The following is a 16,851-nucleotide window of genomic DNA, read 5'->3' as shown; positions in this document are numbered from 1 at the left end:
AAATAGCTCAATCCTCAATCAGTAGGCCCTACATAAAAGTTTTGTTTTTGACTAATTTCCTAAACTTTCGAGATGTGTTCTATTTTTTCATTGAGGTGTTATTTCTACCCGGTGTTATATCTGTATTGTAATGATAGTCTATCGTTGGGGCCTTCATTGAGGATAAATAGAAATAGGAGAAATACATTGTGAGATATATTGTTAAGTGAGAAATAGATCGATCAATAACTAGGCCTGGAAATATTGCGTTAAGTGTTATGATTCGAGGAAATGTTCCACATAAAGGCGCTAAACGCATTAAAGTGGGTGGAAAATACACTCAGGTTTTTTCAACAATCAAGTTTTATTGAACAAAATATTTACATTGGAGGTCTCACTAAACCGGAAAGTTTTTCAGTAGGTGCCTATATAAGTATACAAAGAACATTATAGAATCAAATCCTGTGTGACCTGATTCTCTCATAATCCTGATTCACTACTGTATTACAGTAGAGAAAATTTTTCTGGCTAATTTCCCAAACATTCGATATATTCTTTATTCTTTCTTTGGAGTGTTATTTCTACCTGGTGTTATTTTTGTCCCGGTGCTATATATTCTGTATAGTAATGATAATTTAGTATTTACAGTGAGGATTATCGATGGAAAATTATTATTATTTATTTTTTTTTATTATTGTAATTTTTACAAGAAGCACTGGATGGGAGAGAAAAACTAAGGATACTCCTTGTATTATTTCTCTCCCAAATTTAGATAATAATTTAAAAGTCCGAAATGAGGTTATGATTCCACTTTTCTGAAATTTAGTTCTTTTACTAAAATACTACTACACCTTGGAATGTAGGCTTTAGAATATTGCCTGAGAAATATTGTGCCCGAATATTTTTCAAACAATATTCAAATTTATTATTCTGGTTATTTTGTTGAAAATTCAGGGTGAGCTTCATTCATTTTTTAGATTCCATGCTCAGAGTGACTATGAAAATCTTGGTGAGATCGATAAAAAACCCTGAGCCAAGATAGAATATCTATAGAATTTTTCGACAAATTCTCAAAAATTTGATTTTATTGTGATTCTGACTGATTTGATAGAGATTTGAGGTGTGGTTTACTATTTAAGTTGTGATGATTCATTCAATCATTCAGAATTACACAACTTACCACAGGCTTAAGCCCAAAACAGTTCCAATTCTAATTTTTACAACAGTCCAAATGTAGGTTATGTGTCACTTCAACATTCTTCAATTACACACTCTATTATTTACAATTCAAAACAAACAAAAATCATTACATGATTTCCATGATTGGAATAGTTCTCCTGCTGTAGGCCTATACACTGACAGTGATGAGTAATTTTAGAAAACAATTACGTGATTTATAATTTTTCTAAAGATAAGATTGAGTTCAAAAATTTCCATGTACAGTACAGTTGGGAATTCTTATAGTGCTATACGGGGAATATTTCCTTCCAATCAAAAATGACAAAAGAACTATTTGCTTAGAAATTGATTCATCAATGTTATCGATCGAAAACAAACTATTCAAGTAGCCTAAACTTTTAGTTGGAAGGATGAAAACGTTAGTCCAAATTTTCAGTCAAAAATCAGAATTCATGATTTTATTGGATTGTATTTATTATAAAAACAATCTAACAGTCAAGAAGAGCAAAACTGAGGGGGGTTACTGACAGTAAATTACTGTTTTCCTTAAATTTATTACATGCCGTGCTTAGTGATCATCAAAATACAGAGAATGGGTTTATCCACAGTATTTTTGACAGACCTTTATAAACATAATTTTATCAGAAAAATTTCCAGTGATATGTTATAGCGTTATTATCAAAGACTACCTCGTTTCATTACCTTTGGATTTATAGGACTAGATTTATTAATGAATTAATTGATTACCGTTCCAATCCATATAAAAATCATAATAGGCTTCTTCTACAAATGAATAAAAAAAAACATTTCATTCGATAGCTTGATGATAATATACAAATCGGAAAACTTTGAAAAATATATCACGAGTTTATTCTTAGCCTTTGCACAGCCTTAACAATGGGAAACACCTTGATTCTACTAGTATCTAATTATGATTTTGGTATTATTTATGCTTACTTTTCATTTCATTATTTTATACTTTAGATTATAGAATTATGGATTCTCTTTTATTTGTTTTGAATATGTATTCATTGTATGGCGAATAAATAATAATCATTTTCAAATAAATGATTAGATTTGATTTGAAAGAAATACAGATAATCAGACAACATACATACTTAGAATTGAATTAGGCCTACATATTTTATTTTAGAATATCTACAAAAATGTTTCTGAATATTACTTCAAAGAAGAATTGATAGTAGAATGATTAAAATAATATGATTGTTGTAGTGGTCTAACCGTTTTTTATTATTTCAATTTTTTTAAGTATCTCTGTATTGGTTCCGGTTGTAATAGTATTTAAACTCTAACTATTGGATCTGTCTGCCCTTGAAGATTCATTTTTGGAATGGTAATTATTGCTTTTCTAATTATTGCACTGTATTTCCGTGTGAGTTGAAATTAGAAGCAAGTCATTTTCTTGAAGAATTGATGAATTGATCCTCTTATACTGATAGTTATCTACATTTACGGTCATCATAGTGATTATCAGACTCTAAATAATACCATCGCAATTGTTATTGCGGTGCTTACAAAGAATTCAATTCAATTTCAAATTGCTTCAAATGAGAATTAAATTTAAGAAATCTTCTGAATTCACTTGTTTCTCACATCTTTAGGCTAGGTATAACAAAGTAGGCAATTTAGATGGGGAAGCCTCTAAAATAGCGGAAAACTGAACAAGGAAAATCAATTGCAACGGTTGAGAAATTATAGGCTAGCATACAGCAAATATTGCCAGTTGCAATAGTTAATTTACGACCTTTAATGCTGATATGAATTGCTTGTTTCAAATTTTGGTGAATACTATTGATGTATCTAATTTTCGAATGCCTCAGAAAAAATTAGATCCCAATATTCATTAATAATAGCTCCTTTATTTAATCATTCCTTCAACTTTATTATTTGTCTTCTACAAACTGATCTGATTAGCTATTCATTTTTTGTAGAATTTCCAATTTGATATACTAGAGTCACTGCATTAGGAACTCATACTCAAACTTATATTCTCTTAAAGTTTGACTTTGGGGTCAAATCCTGTTATATTGAGCGAGCAATTTCTGTATTTATATATCTGGTTATTTTCATATCTGCTAAACCTCCTAAACTAGAGTATATCATAATTTTCAAAGTTGATCATTATTTGACAATTTCAAGTGACTAGTGAGTGATATTTTATTATTCAATTTGGTTTGTATATAATCTAAATTATAATTTTTTTGTTTTCTAATGTTTGAACAGAAAATTGAACAGAAAGTGTATGGAACATAACCTACTTTCTAGACTATTTATAGTGTATAAATCAAAATTCGGGAAAGAAACAGTTTTGGGCTGTGCCTGTTAGTACTTCCTCAATCATTTTAAAGAATTGTGTTTGGTTTATCAGAAGTCAATAAATAAATAACGAGCGGAGCTGGGTGCCCGGATATTGTTATATTAAGGGTCAGATGATGTTATAATACCATAAGGAAGTATCTACTACCATAGACTGAGATATTTTAAAAACTTATAAAAAATTCTGGAATCTATATTTTATAACCATCCTGAAAAGATACTAGAATTCTTCATCATACTATCTCTATTTCTGCAGTATTATTGCTGAGTATACAGTAATTTATTTATTTATTTAAACATTGTAACATACAATATAATTCTCAACTATGAATGATTGGGAAAGGAACAACAGGCTTGAAGCCCAAAACTGTTCCTTTCCCAAATTTACATAAAAAGGCCAAAATTAAAAAAAATGTAATTTTTGAATTCCTTCCAGAATGCTGCGAATTATTGGTTTTATGACTGGAAGTAGCCTACCTTCGTCACATCTCTAATACTTAATAATACTTTATTCCATAACTTTCCTAAACCAAATTAATTCAAATACTCATATTATGACTTCTACTTCCAGACAAAATGTTGATCAATGAAAACGAAAATGCATGTGATCAGGGAAAATGAGGAGTCAATATCAATGGAGGAGTCAATGATACAAGACGTTTCTGTAATAAAAAAGTATAAAAATCTTGAAGCACCCTATATTTTTTATATTGTTTCATTAATTTGAAAAGTAGCCCATGTGAATAAAGTGTTTTTATAAGACGTTTCTTATATCTATTTGCTTTAATAATCTACCTATTCAATTTTCAGCTTGTGACTTGGAAAAAGCTATAATCATAAACTAAATACTTCAAGCATGTTGCTTCTCTCCCAAATAATTCTGTCATGATTTATGTACCAGTAAATAAATAAATAAATTTCTCAAACTAGAATCCATCATTACTCCTCATGTTCAACTAGGTCTACTCTAGGCTTCTATCATAGGCCCCTCAAAAAGTAGCCATTTCACATAAATATAATCCGACATGGCCTCCACGATAGCATTATTCGAGATTCATACAAAAACTTGGGAATCCATCGCACACAATCCACATTCCATTTACTATACCACAGTTACACTCTTGTCTGTAAATTTACTATTACTATACTATTATATAAAATAATTCAACTGAGTTGGACAACACTTATTAATCTTGTGGATAAATAATTGAAAAATTTCGCCACAACATTCAGCTCCATCAGAGTGGAACAAGCATTCTCTAGTTAGCTCCAACTTATTCCCTTCCACAAAATGCTGTTCACTGCGCTCAGTACACAAAGGGCGATGGTTTAATTATTTAATTGCAGTGGTGGCCATGAAATGTCTTTAAAGCGCGCTGGCTGCTCTATATATATACTATTCTATAGACTATATAAAATGTGTGTATGTAGTGTGCACGTGTAGAGAGGTTTGCCACTGCAAACTTTGTATATTTATATAGTGTACCACCACGTATTTCATACTATACGCGAAGCTTCACTTGTATATCTATTTATATTGTAATTCAGTTTGCTGATAAGAAAGTCGTGACCTACGTTTTGAGTCGAGCTTTATTCCAGGCTTTTGAGGCCCCACGAGTGGGAAATGTTTGCAATACTGATAGTAGCCTTGCTGTGTGGCGAGGAATTATAGGCTGATTAGTGATAAAGCCTTGTTGGAGTGGTCTGTGTTGTACCATAGAGAAACAATAGCGTAAGTAGATATCCCATGGTATAGGGAATTTATGTCGCAACTTTTACTGTCATCTCAAGCCGATTACTGTCGATTATTGTCAATTTTTACTGTTTTGTTGGGGTGATAGTGTATGAACGGCACAATTTGAGAGACTACCAGAGTCACAGAGCTGCATAGGAAAGAACTACGTGAAATATCGGCTTGGGATAACAGTAAAAGTTGCGACAGAAACGCCCTACACCATGGGATATCTACTTACGCTATTGTTTCTCTATGGTTGTACTCGGTATGGCTGAACAAAAGTATGGTTGTGTTTGTTGGGCTTGCTAAAGTTTTATTCAATAATATCTGGAGAGAGGTTGTTGGATTCAATATGGGGAATTTATATTCGTTATACATAACCCGAATCATTGTAGGACTTATTAACACATGAGAACTTATGAGTACTTGGAGTACCCAAAGAGTAGGCCTCAGTACTTATGAACAGTGCTTATGAGCAGTACTTATGAGCCTAGTTTGTTTCAAAAATAACTATAATGGATTTCGTTCAGAGCAGTTCATTACAAAATATGATAAAGTATTTAGTGATTCAGTTCAATTTATACAATAATAGCGGTGATAGTTTGGTTTAACAGGCCTAGTGGATAAATAGGCAATATGTGTATGAAACATGAATAATTTTTTATAAAATAATGTTATTGATAATACTGGCAGTTCATAAAACATATAATATAGGAAAGGTATCTGGGTTTCCAAATTGAATTTCTAACCTTATGTTTTCAATAATATTGAAAGTCATAGTTCATTAAATGAACACAGACTATTGTAGCTTTTGATGAATCGTGGAATCCCCTACATTGAGGTTCACGTTATAATGGCAGTGTTTGATTAGCAATGGTATTGCTAATTTGGATATTGTTGTTTTTGGATATTGGTCTGTGTGTGTGTGTGTGGTGTGTGTGTGTGTGTGTGTGTGTGTGTGTGTGTGTGTGTGTGTGTGTGTATGTGCGTCTGTGTACACGATATCTCATCTCCAAATTAACGGAAAGACTTGAAATTTGGAACTTAAGGTCCTTACAATATAAGGATCCGACACGAATAATTTCGATCTAATGCAATTCAAGATGGCGGATAAAATGGTGAAAATGTTGTCAAGAACAGGGTTCTTCGCGATTTTCTCGAAAACGGCTCCAACGATTTTAATCAAATTCATACCTCAAATAGTCATTGATAAGCTCTATTAACTGCAACAAGTCCTATATCTGTAAAAAGTTCAGGAGCTCCGCCCCATCTATACAAAGTTTGATTTTAGATTCTCAATTATCAGCCTTCATATACAATTTAAACAAAAATTTTCAAGTAGAAAAGATTGAGCATGAAAATATCTGCAATTAATTGTTCAGTAACATTTTCACCTGGAATTGAAAATAAGCTTGAAATTCGTGAAAATGTAATTATTAAATTGTAAACTGTTGGTTCTATTAAATCATTCACTACGAAGAGATAGCAGACCTCGTGTGTCTCCAGCGTTATTGTCCTAACACCAGCTGTCTCATATCTCTGAATAGTATAGACTTGAGATGCGCGAGAGCACTAGCGTCAGGTGATCAATTTCCATAACGGCAAGGAAAGTTGTGTGAGTGCGCCACAGCAGATTTTTGATTGGTGGTTTGTTAGTTTTTTGAAGTGTAAATTGTTATTATAATAAGTGATAGTAGCTTGACCTACAATTTAATTTGGACTGTAGTATATATAAGATTGAGAAGGGACAGTTTTGGGCATGAGCATGTTGTGCCTTTTCACATAATTGTATACATGACTGAATAAATGAATAATTTTTTTGTCAAAAATATTCAACTAGGAATACAGTCTTCAACAACACTACTGAATTAAAATCGCTCCACCATTTCCTGCATTTTTTGGCTACATAGTATACAACTATCAAACTGAAACAGTTCCACTCTCACTGTAAATTCTTATCTCCAAATTTGTTCAGGATTTCATATTCTCAGAAACAGCGTATGATATGACTTGAGGTAGAAATAAATAGAAGTAAAACTCTTGGCTCATGAAAGGCCGGGACAAATTCATGTAGGCTGGGAGCAGAGGCCACAAATCAGTAATGTTTTGTGAGTTAGGGGATGGTAGGGCTTGGCCTTAGATGCATCAGCGCGATAATCAAATGCTGTGTAATGTATTGCAGCCTGACATGCATGCCTGTGCGACTGGCTTAGCGACTTTCCATTGTTTTAAAGCACCTTCTCCTATGATACTGGTCACAAAATTATTTATATTTGAATCATATATTTTATTTTTCATGGTAAACACTTTCCTCCTTCATTGAATTCTTCCTTTTCTTTCCATACCACTCTATATTTTCTCACTAATTTATCCTTTTCTTCTCCTTCTTATACTACTGTCTTGTTTTTTCTTCTTCTTTCTCTTCTTCTTTATTTCTTCCTTCACCCCCTTCTCATCTTCTTCTATTTCTTCCACTTCCTCTTCTTCTTCGTCTCCTCCTTCTTCTTCGTCTTCATCTCTTCTTCTTCTTCTTCTTCTTCTTCTTCTTCTTCTTCTTCTTCTTCTTCTTCTTCTTCTTCTTCTTCTTCTTCTTCTCTCTTCTTCTTCTCTTCTTCTTCTTCTCTTCTTCTCTTCTTCCTCCTCCTTCTTCTTCTCCTTCTCCTCCTCCCCCTCATCCTCCTCCTCCTCTCCTCCTCCTCCTCCTCCTCTCCTCCTCCTCCTCCTCCTCCATCTCATCCTCCTTCTTCTTCTTCTTACTTCTTCTTCTTCTTCTAATTTTTTTTTTCTCTATAACTCTATTTTCTAACTTTTTTTTATATTTTCTTTCTGTCTAAAATATATTCTACTAAATTGAAGGAAATTGTTTTTTTTCCAATATTGATTTATATATATATTTTTTCTATCATATTTCTGATTATTCTATTTAAGAGATTATTTCCTTATGTTGTGATGTAGATGCATTAGAATTGTATAGGAGGGTTAAGTGGGGGAGAGGACCGGCTGCGCCCCAACTTCGCCCTCCAGGTCAAAATAAAGGCAGCCTATCTATCCATCTATCTTTCTTCTTCAATTTCTGTTCTTGTTCTTAACGAGGTCCACGTTATAACGGCAGTATTCGATTAACATTGGTGTTGGTATCCTTGTCTATCATGCTACAAAGCAGATAGTGCTATCCTTCTCTAGTTCTACAAGGCTGCCAGATCGGTTTTCAACAATGTAGAAATATGAATAATCATCAACTCAATTATGAGATTTCATTATCAAATCATTGAAATATTTTATATTTTCATAATCTTCTTCTTCTTCTTCTTCTTCTTCTTCTTCTTCTCTTCTTCTTCTTCTTCTTCTTCTTCTTCTTCTTCTTCTCTTCTTCTTCTCTTCTTCTTCTTCCTTTCCTCCTCTTCGCCACTTCTTCTTCCCTCCTTCTCTTCACCTTCTACCCTCGTTGACATCAACTGTAGATGTCGTCAAGCGGTTCCTAATAGCTTCTAGTACAACTAGAAGCCCACTAGACTACCCGCTGTGTGACAGACCTCCATTCACAGGGATTAGCCTAAATCATCTTGCAACTATCTCACTCTTACGCCCTCTCTTTGCTCATTCCCTACTAGAAAAACACTCATAGGAGGACCAAATTTCTCTCTCAGTTCCTTCCCACTGGAAAAACACTCAGAGAAAGGACCGAACCTTTCACTCTCTCACTCTCTCCCCAGGCACACACAAGTGTGTCTGCTGCATGGACACAGACCAAACACAACACGAGTCCAAATAGGCTGTAAAACACCTCGATGAATAGAATTTCTCCATTTATTGAAGTGCGATTCCTGTGGTGCTGAGCGGCTGAATATCTTTCACGCTCCATCGATTGACATCCAACCGGCAGATCTAGATTGACACAACCACACAAGGGGTTCATTGACACTCTCACACTCATTTCTTTCATCTATATAATTATATAAAAGCGAAATGGCACTCACTCACTCGCAAAACTAAAAATCTACCAGCCCAAAAACGTTCAAATTTGGTAGGTATGTTCAGTTGGCCCTTTAGAGGCGCACCATGAACGGATTTGGGAAAATTTCCAAAGATACGCCCAAAATCTGCGTTTTTCCAGTGTTTTTTTTTAGCGTTATCTCAGCTTTATCGAGAATAAATGAACAGAAAATGTTCAAATTCACTACAGAAGCTCAGCTGCGGTGTAATAATGTTGTGTTGGAAGGAATTTGAAATAACGCCAAAGATACGCCCAAAATTAGCGATTTTTTGCGTTTTCTCAATTCTTTCATCAAGTAATAGACAGAAAATGTTCAAATCTGGTACATAGGTTTAGCTAGGGTCTAAAAAAATTGTGATGAGGGGACTTTAATATTTCATCAAAGATACGCCCAAAATCAGCGTTTCTCTCAGCTTTTCTGCGTTTTCTCAGTACTTTGTCTTTCTGATGGAATGAAGCATGCTCAAATGAAAAATGCAGGCGAGCGAAGCAAGCCCGCTGATCTCATTTTCGATCCAGTCGGGTATCCAGGGGGCGGAGCCCCCTGGCCAGACGGATATGGCGAGCGAAGCGAGCCCGACGGCTAGTCACAGATAAATTATGCTGAGTAGTTTTTAGATCTACGTTTGTTGTGCTTTCATTCAGCCCAGTGTGGTACTTTCCACTGTTGGTGGATAAACCTTCTCCACTACTTACTTGTTGATTGGGACTCTATTTCCATAGATACAAACAGTTTATAAATAAAAATAAAAATCTGACTACCCTTTTTACTTTCCTTGCCCTATTACCATAGGTAAGGAAAGTATTGCTTTCCGAAAAAAATTAAGGTACCCCAATTTCTAAATTTCTATAAGTTTCAAGGTCCCCTGAGTCCAAAAAACTGGTTTTTGGGTATTGGTCTGTATGTGTGTGTGTGTGTGTGTATGAGTGTATGTGCGTCTGTGTACACGATATCTCATCTCCCAATTAACGGAATGACTTGAAATTTAGAACTTAAGGTCCTTTCACTATAAGGATCCGACACGAACAATTTCGACCAAATGCAATTCAAGATGGCGGCTAAAATGGCGAAAATGTTGTCAAAAACAGGGTTTTTCGTGATTTTCTCGGAAACGGCTCCAACGATTTTGATAAAATTCATACCTAAAATAGTCATCGATAAGCTCTATCAACTGCCACAAGTCCCATATCAGTAAAAATTTCAGGAGCTCCGCCCCATCAATGCAGATAGATTCCCAATTATCAGGCTTCAGATACAATTGAAACAAAGAAAATTAAGTGGAGTAGATTGAGCATGAAAATCTCTTCAATTAATGTTCAGTAACATTTTCACCTAAATTGAAAATAAGCTTTAATTCGAGAAAATGTGATTATTCAATTGCAAATTATTGTTGATTCTATTAAATCATTTACTATGAAGAGATAGCAGACCTCATGTGTGTCTCCAGCGTTATTGCCCTGTCACCAGCTGGCTCAAATCTTTGAATAGTAGACTTGAGATGCGCGGGAACACTAGCGTCAGGTGATCAATTTTCATAATGGCAAGGAAAGTTGTGTGAGTGCGCCACACCAGATTTTTAAATTTATTATGTCACGACATGTTTCGGCTATATATATAACCAAACAGTTGTATGGTTGCCTGTAATATCATATACTAGCAGGTACCCCGTGCTCTGCAAGGGTCCACTTGAAAACTTGACCTAATCGAATCTTGAAGATTCTTGAAAATTTCATGTTAATAAGTTGAATAGTTTACACGTGATAAGTTCTAAATAGTGTGCTTGTCTTTTCGGTCTCAAAATTTTATAGTTTTTTCAAAGTTTGGAATTTTCTAATCAATGATTGATTTAATTCAGTTTAGAGGTATTTTTTAATTTAATTTTTTTTGTGTGTTTTGAATTAAATTGAGTGTGTGATTGATGAATTTTAAGTGACACATAACCTAGCTACATTTGGAGTGTTATATAAATTAGAAGGAACCGTTTTGGGCTTATAAGCCTGTGGTACTTTTCTGTAAGTTGTGTAATTCTGAATTATTTAATAAATAAATAGATAAGTAATGATGCGTCATTCGTGAATTTTCTATCCCGTACGTGTATAAGCCAATTCTTTCCTCTATTATATTATAGATCATAGATGATGATCATTCTCTCTGATTAGAGGTTGATGACTGCATCAAAATTTTATTCGAAGTTGAAAACTGTGATTCTTCAGGAATCGATCTGGAACTATTTTGAATGAATGAATTTCATTGTACAAGACAAGCACGCACTATTTAAGCTGGAGAAAAGAAGATTTTCAGATATTTTTTCAATGTTGGAACAATATTAAAAACATGGTCTTCTTACAACATCTAGAGCTCTAGAGTTTGATCATAGAGGTGAGGTCTTGGGTGCAGAATAATATTGTAGGTATGTAAAATTAGGCTATGTGAAGAATATTTTAGATAATTGGGTGCTCAAAAAGAGTTGGAAATAGGAGAAAAGTGGGAAAAAGAAGGTAAAGATGAAAGATGTGTAAACATGGCTTTGTGTAGGAGAATGATGTGAAGTAATAGAATGCGATACAAAACAGTCTGAATAGAATAGAATAGAATGACTGCCTTTATTTTATACCTGGGAGGGCGAAGTTGGGACGCAATCGCCCCTCTCTTACACTTAACCCTCAATCGTCAGAGGATGAGGTGTGAGGTGGGATGAGGATAAACGGATAAGAAAGAGAGTAGTAGGTGGAAAATGATAAAACGGAGAAGGAACAAAATGATAAGTGGAAAATAGAGAAGGAAAATCAGAAGATGGAGAAGGGGAAACAGAGAAGAAAGAAGATAAATAGTATTCGGATTATAAAAGAAGATGAAGAACCAAAGTTTAGCGGCAGTTCTTGCCTTCTAAAGGAAGAGTCGGGGACCTGTCATGTTTTGCCTCTTCAGTTCCATCCTATTAGAAGTGAGTTATTTATTTTTGCACGGTTCATTTCTATTATTTTACGATGAGGGCGATGATGACTGCTGAGTTTGTTAGTTTCTGTGAGTCGTCTGTTAAACACACCACCGCTTGCTTTAGGACTTCTTTTCTTATTTATCAGGTCCCTGTAGGGAGTTTAGGGTTGTCTTTTAGGGTTTGCAGAACGAAATCAGCCTTGAGAAGACTTGTGAAATCATTTGTAAGGAATTCTACATTTGTTCTTCAAAGATATCAACGATAATACTTCATTTTTATTTTTCTTCTGGTGCCTATCCATTACCGAATTTTTGCAATCATTCTGGCAATAATAACTTTGTTGACAGCTGCTCTAAAAAGTTCCGGGGTGGTCACTGCAAACCATGTTCTCAAGTTATTTAACCAGGAAACTTGTCTCTTACCAACACTTCTCATGCCAAGAACTTTACTAAAGCTAAAATTCAAAATCATTTTTTTAGATTTGAATTATTTGATTTCTCATTTTCTAACCCAAAATTTCCAATTTGTCCAGTAGTATTTGAATGATTGGTGTGACTTTCATCGACATCAGATCAGATTATCTTCATCTTATCATTGTTAGAACGCGTTTTTCAATGGAGTATGCATTTGGTAGAACAGTACATTTGAATTCAATATTGTATCAATTTTCCATAATGCTTATTATGTATCCCATAATGTGAATTCCATACCTTGCGTTGTAAGTAGCCATTTACTGGAAACTCTGATTATCTTGTAAAATGTGAATTTGAAATTTGGTTTCATTAATATATTTAATAGTTTAGACTTTGGCTGCAGAAAATCAAGTGTCCAGTGAAATGTTTTTCTATTTAAAAATTTCATGGAATTTCTAAGCCATAATGAAATGAAACAGTACAAATATGTTTCCCCTCTGGTATTTTTTCCTGTATTATTTTTGTGATGTATAATAATTAAACATAATATAATATCCACACTATATTATTTGAATGGCTTACGATTCAATCAACCTTTTGTGCCATCCACCATATAGGAACAAGGTGTTTTAAACAAAATAATAAATACAGATGCAAATAAATTGGAAGTTGCATTTGTTCAAATGCTGAAAAATGAATAATTATTATCAAACGAAATTCCAATTAAATGCTGTGAAACACCCCGATAGATTTTCCATGTAGCTGTTTCTATTACCCTGTTGTCAATATTTGCAGTAGCAGAAGTCTTCGGGGTGATTTACAGCACTTAATTGGAATTCCGTTTAATAATAATTAAACGAATAAATAATTCTTCTATGTTTCTTATCTATCTTATCAGTCACTCTAGGTTGTTCAAGTTCTCAAAAAGCCAAGGATATTCATCTCAGGAAAGGGTATTAAGAATAGTAATAAATGCATTTGCATTTGTCCAAAACTCACTAAATCCTCCAAGAATAACCCCCATCTTTCCAAATCAGTTTGCAAAACAGTATTCGACTATCAACATCTGTCGAAGTATTCAATTTTCCGCCACATAACTAACCAGACAAAATAACACGTGTGCATATCATGGAGTCACAGCTCTCTAAATCCAACCCGAAACAGAAATACTCGTCTACATCAAAGCCTGACGCAATAAAAACAAGGGAACGTCCGAAAACAGCGACTACTTGTATCAAGCATTGAGAGCTGAAAGAGTGGACTCAAAAAAGTGGAAACAAAACTGTGGTCAAGAGCAATGAACACGGGACTCTCTAAATAAGGAAAAAAGTACCACTAAAAATTAGGAAGTGGATGTTTATGAGTGGAAAAAGTGTGATGAATTGCTTGCAGTTACACCCAGAACAGTCTCATTATGCCAGCCATTTCTGCTGCATAATTCAGTAGGAATAATTGTTGCAAAGTGTTGACAAAACTAGACGAATTTCCGCCGAATTTTCCGGGTTTTCCTTGTTAGTAGCGTTTTGGATTTCCCTCTGATGATGACGTTTTAATTTCTGGTGAATAAATAGCGCCGAAATTGTTCGTCCGATAGTGATGAAGATGATGATGAAATCATGTCGAATATTTTTATCCTCACTTTTATTTTTGGGGATTATTGATAGTTTGTGATGCAACTTTGATGAAGGTCTCGTGGTGATATTGAAAAGATATGCTTTATTTTTAGTAGGCCCACTACTTGAATCTCATTCCAAATATTATTGAGGTATCAACAATGCTTTATACTCATTTCTAATTTTTAGTGACAAAATAATGTAGTAGAATATTATCGATTGATGATATTCAGGACAGCTATTGATAATTATTTATTTCATTTATTCTTTATTCATTTATACAATAAGTACATTATCAAAATGATAGGGAGAGGAAAAATAAGGTCTTTTTAAGGTAATTTTTAGTGACAAAATAATGTAGTAGAATATTATCAATTGATATTCAGGACAGCTATTGATAATTATTCATTTATTTATTTTATTACATCTTTATTCATTTATACAATAAGTACATTATCAAAATGATAGGGAGAGGAAAAATAAGGTAACCTTGTGCTATTCCTCTCCCGAATCCAGGTAACACATGGTCCGAAAGTCTTGTAGTTCTTCAATTCACAAATTTTTCAGTCCTCAAGCATTTTCACAAAGTAGATTTTCAAATTTAGATGCTTCGAAACTAAACATAGAAGAAATATTCCACATTATTATAGCTAAAATAGGAAATATTCACATATTAAAAATATAATTTTGAAGAATTACCGGGAAATGAACTTCATTCTTATTTATATGTGAATGCAATTGCAATTCATATGAATATGATAGGGAATGAACAACAGGCTTTGCTCAAAAATATTCTATCCCCAAGTTTTCTTATTGTAACTTATTGTTACTTAAATCAATTCAATAAAGGGTAATAATATAAGTTGAAGAAGCCTTCTAAGGTCCCCAGTAGTGGAAACCCAATATTTTAAATCAAGGCTAACATTTTTTAAGAATATTTTTAGTTCCAAGTGACCCTTTATTCCATTGGATATTTTAGCGATGACATGATGTGTCAAGTCCTTCTCTCACATAATTTATATTGAGAAAAACATTTTCTCCTACAGTTACCTTGAAAAGTGACCATTCCTGCACTGATTACAGAACGCAAAGAATCACTTTTCCGCTCTAGTGCGCAAAGTATTACTTTGCGTACTCTTAATACTTTACGTATTATCTTGCAGCCATTCCAATCAGCTGTTGACATTGTTGGCGTCTATTTTGAATGCTAATTTGTTCTAATCATATTTTTTCTGATTTTCAAATAAATAAAAATAAGAACTCATTAAGTTATACATTTTGAATATTAATTATTTCAAACAATATTTTTTAATTCATGAATTGATTGGTTGAAAAATTATTTATAAATTAATATTTACTCAAAGTTATTCAATTTTCAAATTAATTGGATTAATTTAATTTTTTATTTGAATAAATAATCGATTATTGGTTTTCAATTGGATTATCAAGTTTAAAATAAATTAAAGTTGTGATTAATAACAAAATTAGAGACAAACATTTTATGGATTTCAGCCATAATTTTACCCATAATCGACCACTTCTCATATTCAATGGTAACTGTAGGAAAAATTTAATGTGAAATATGTGCGCAAAGTTCCTCTGCTGCACTCAAGAAACCATTTCGCCCTCGCCTACGGCTCGTGCATAAACGTTTCTTTCGGTGCAGCAAACTGTCACTTTGCGCACTAGTTGCACAAATAACTATTATCACTCCAATCACCCACTATATATGGACCTGTCCTATGGCAAAACACTGATGATGATAATGATGATTACCCACTAGAGAAGAAACAAGAATATCTCATCTAAAACTGCCTATTTTCTCTATTACGTATTTTAATGAAATTGTCAAAAATCAGAGATTGGTTTATCAGGGATTGACAATGGTATAACCGAAACCGGTCTTTCTAAGTATCAATAAATCTGTGGTTTTGACAATTTCTTAGTCTTTTTCATTCAATATGAATAATTACCACAATATCAACTTCTCAACTACACGAAAAGTATTAAGTATTTTTGAGGCATTGAATGATTTTCAATCCCAAAATATTGCTCTCAGCATAAGTCTGCCAGAGAGTATTGAATGCTATATACGGTACTCTATTGAGTGTTGAATGTTACATTCTATACCTACTCTCTGGAGTATCGGATAATTCATTGAAAAATATGCATCTCTTGTATGGTTTTCGATAGAATGAAATCCTTTTCAAAGTATGATGCTGAGGAAACCCAGCTGTTACAGTTATTGCATACATATAACCCAGTTATCATTGTCACACAATGGAGAAAAGATAGCTTATGATAGTATTCTCTCTATGGTCATACACAGCTACCATCAGGCTCAACATAAAACGTTTTACCCCATTTTATTTCAAACCCATTCTCTCCCATAGATCACAAACGTTTTAGTGCATTTTATCCTAAACCCATTCTTCCCTATAGAACCTACTAATGGAACCCCCAACTCGTACGTAATGGAACAACTATTATCCATACATGCTGTTGTGCTAGGGCATTGATATGTTAAAACAGATTCATACATAAAGGGCTTAAATAGGGGACACGGCTTGGATGCGACAAAAGGACGGGCCATGTGTGTACATGCGTGTGTGTATGTAATGCCAACCTGATGAACAACACATGTAAGCAATGTAGACGTGTC

General features: G+C 33.7%; 1 protein-coding gene across 8 annotated transcripts in view; it reads left to right on the top strand.

Annotated features, from left to right (window-relative positions):
- LOC111045819 (transcription factor Sp9) overlaps nucleotides 1-16,851 on the top strand; it is a 285,561-nt gene that overhangs the window by 202,439 nt on the left and 66,271 nt on the right. The window lies entirely within an intron of this gene.

This window comes from Nilaparvata lugens, chromosome 10 (assembly GCF_014356525.2).
Source record: "Nilaparvata lugens isolate BPH chromosome 10, ASM1435652v1, whole genome shotgun sequence".
Classification (NCBI taxonomy): domain Eukaryota; kingdom Metazoa; phylum Arthropoda; class Insecta; order Hemiptera; family Delphacidae; genus Nilaparvata; species Nilaparvata lugens.
The sequence above is the reverse complement of the archived record's forward strand: the minus strand, read 5'-3'. Positions and strand labels throughout refer to the sequence as shown.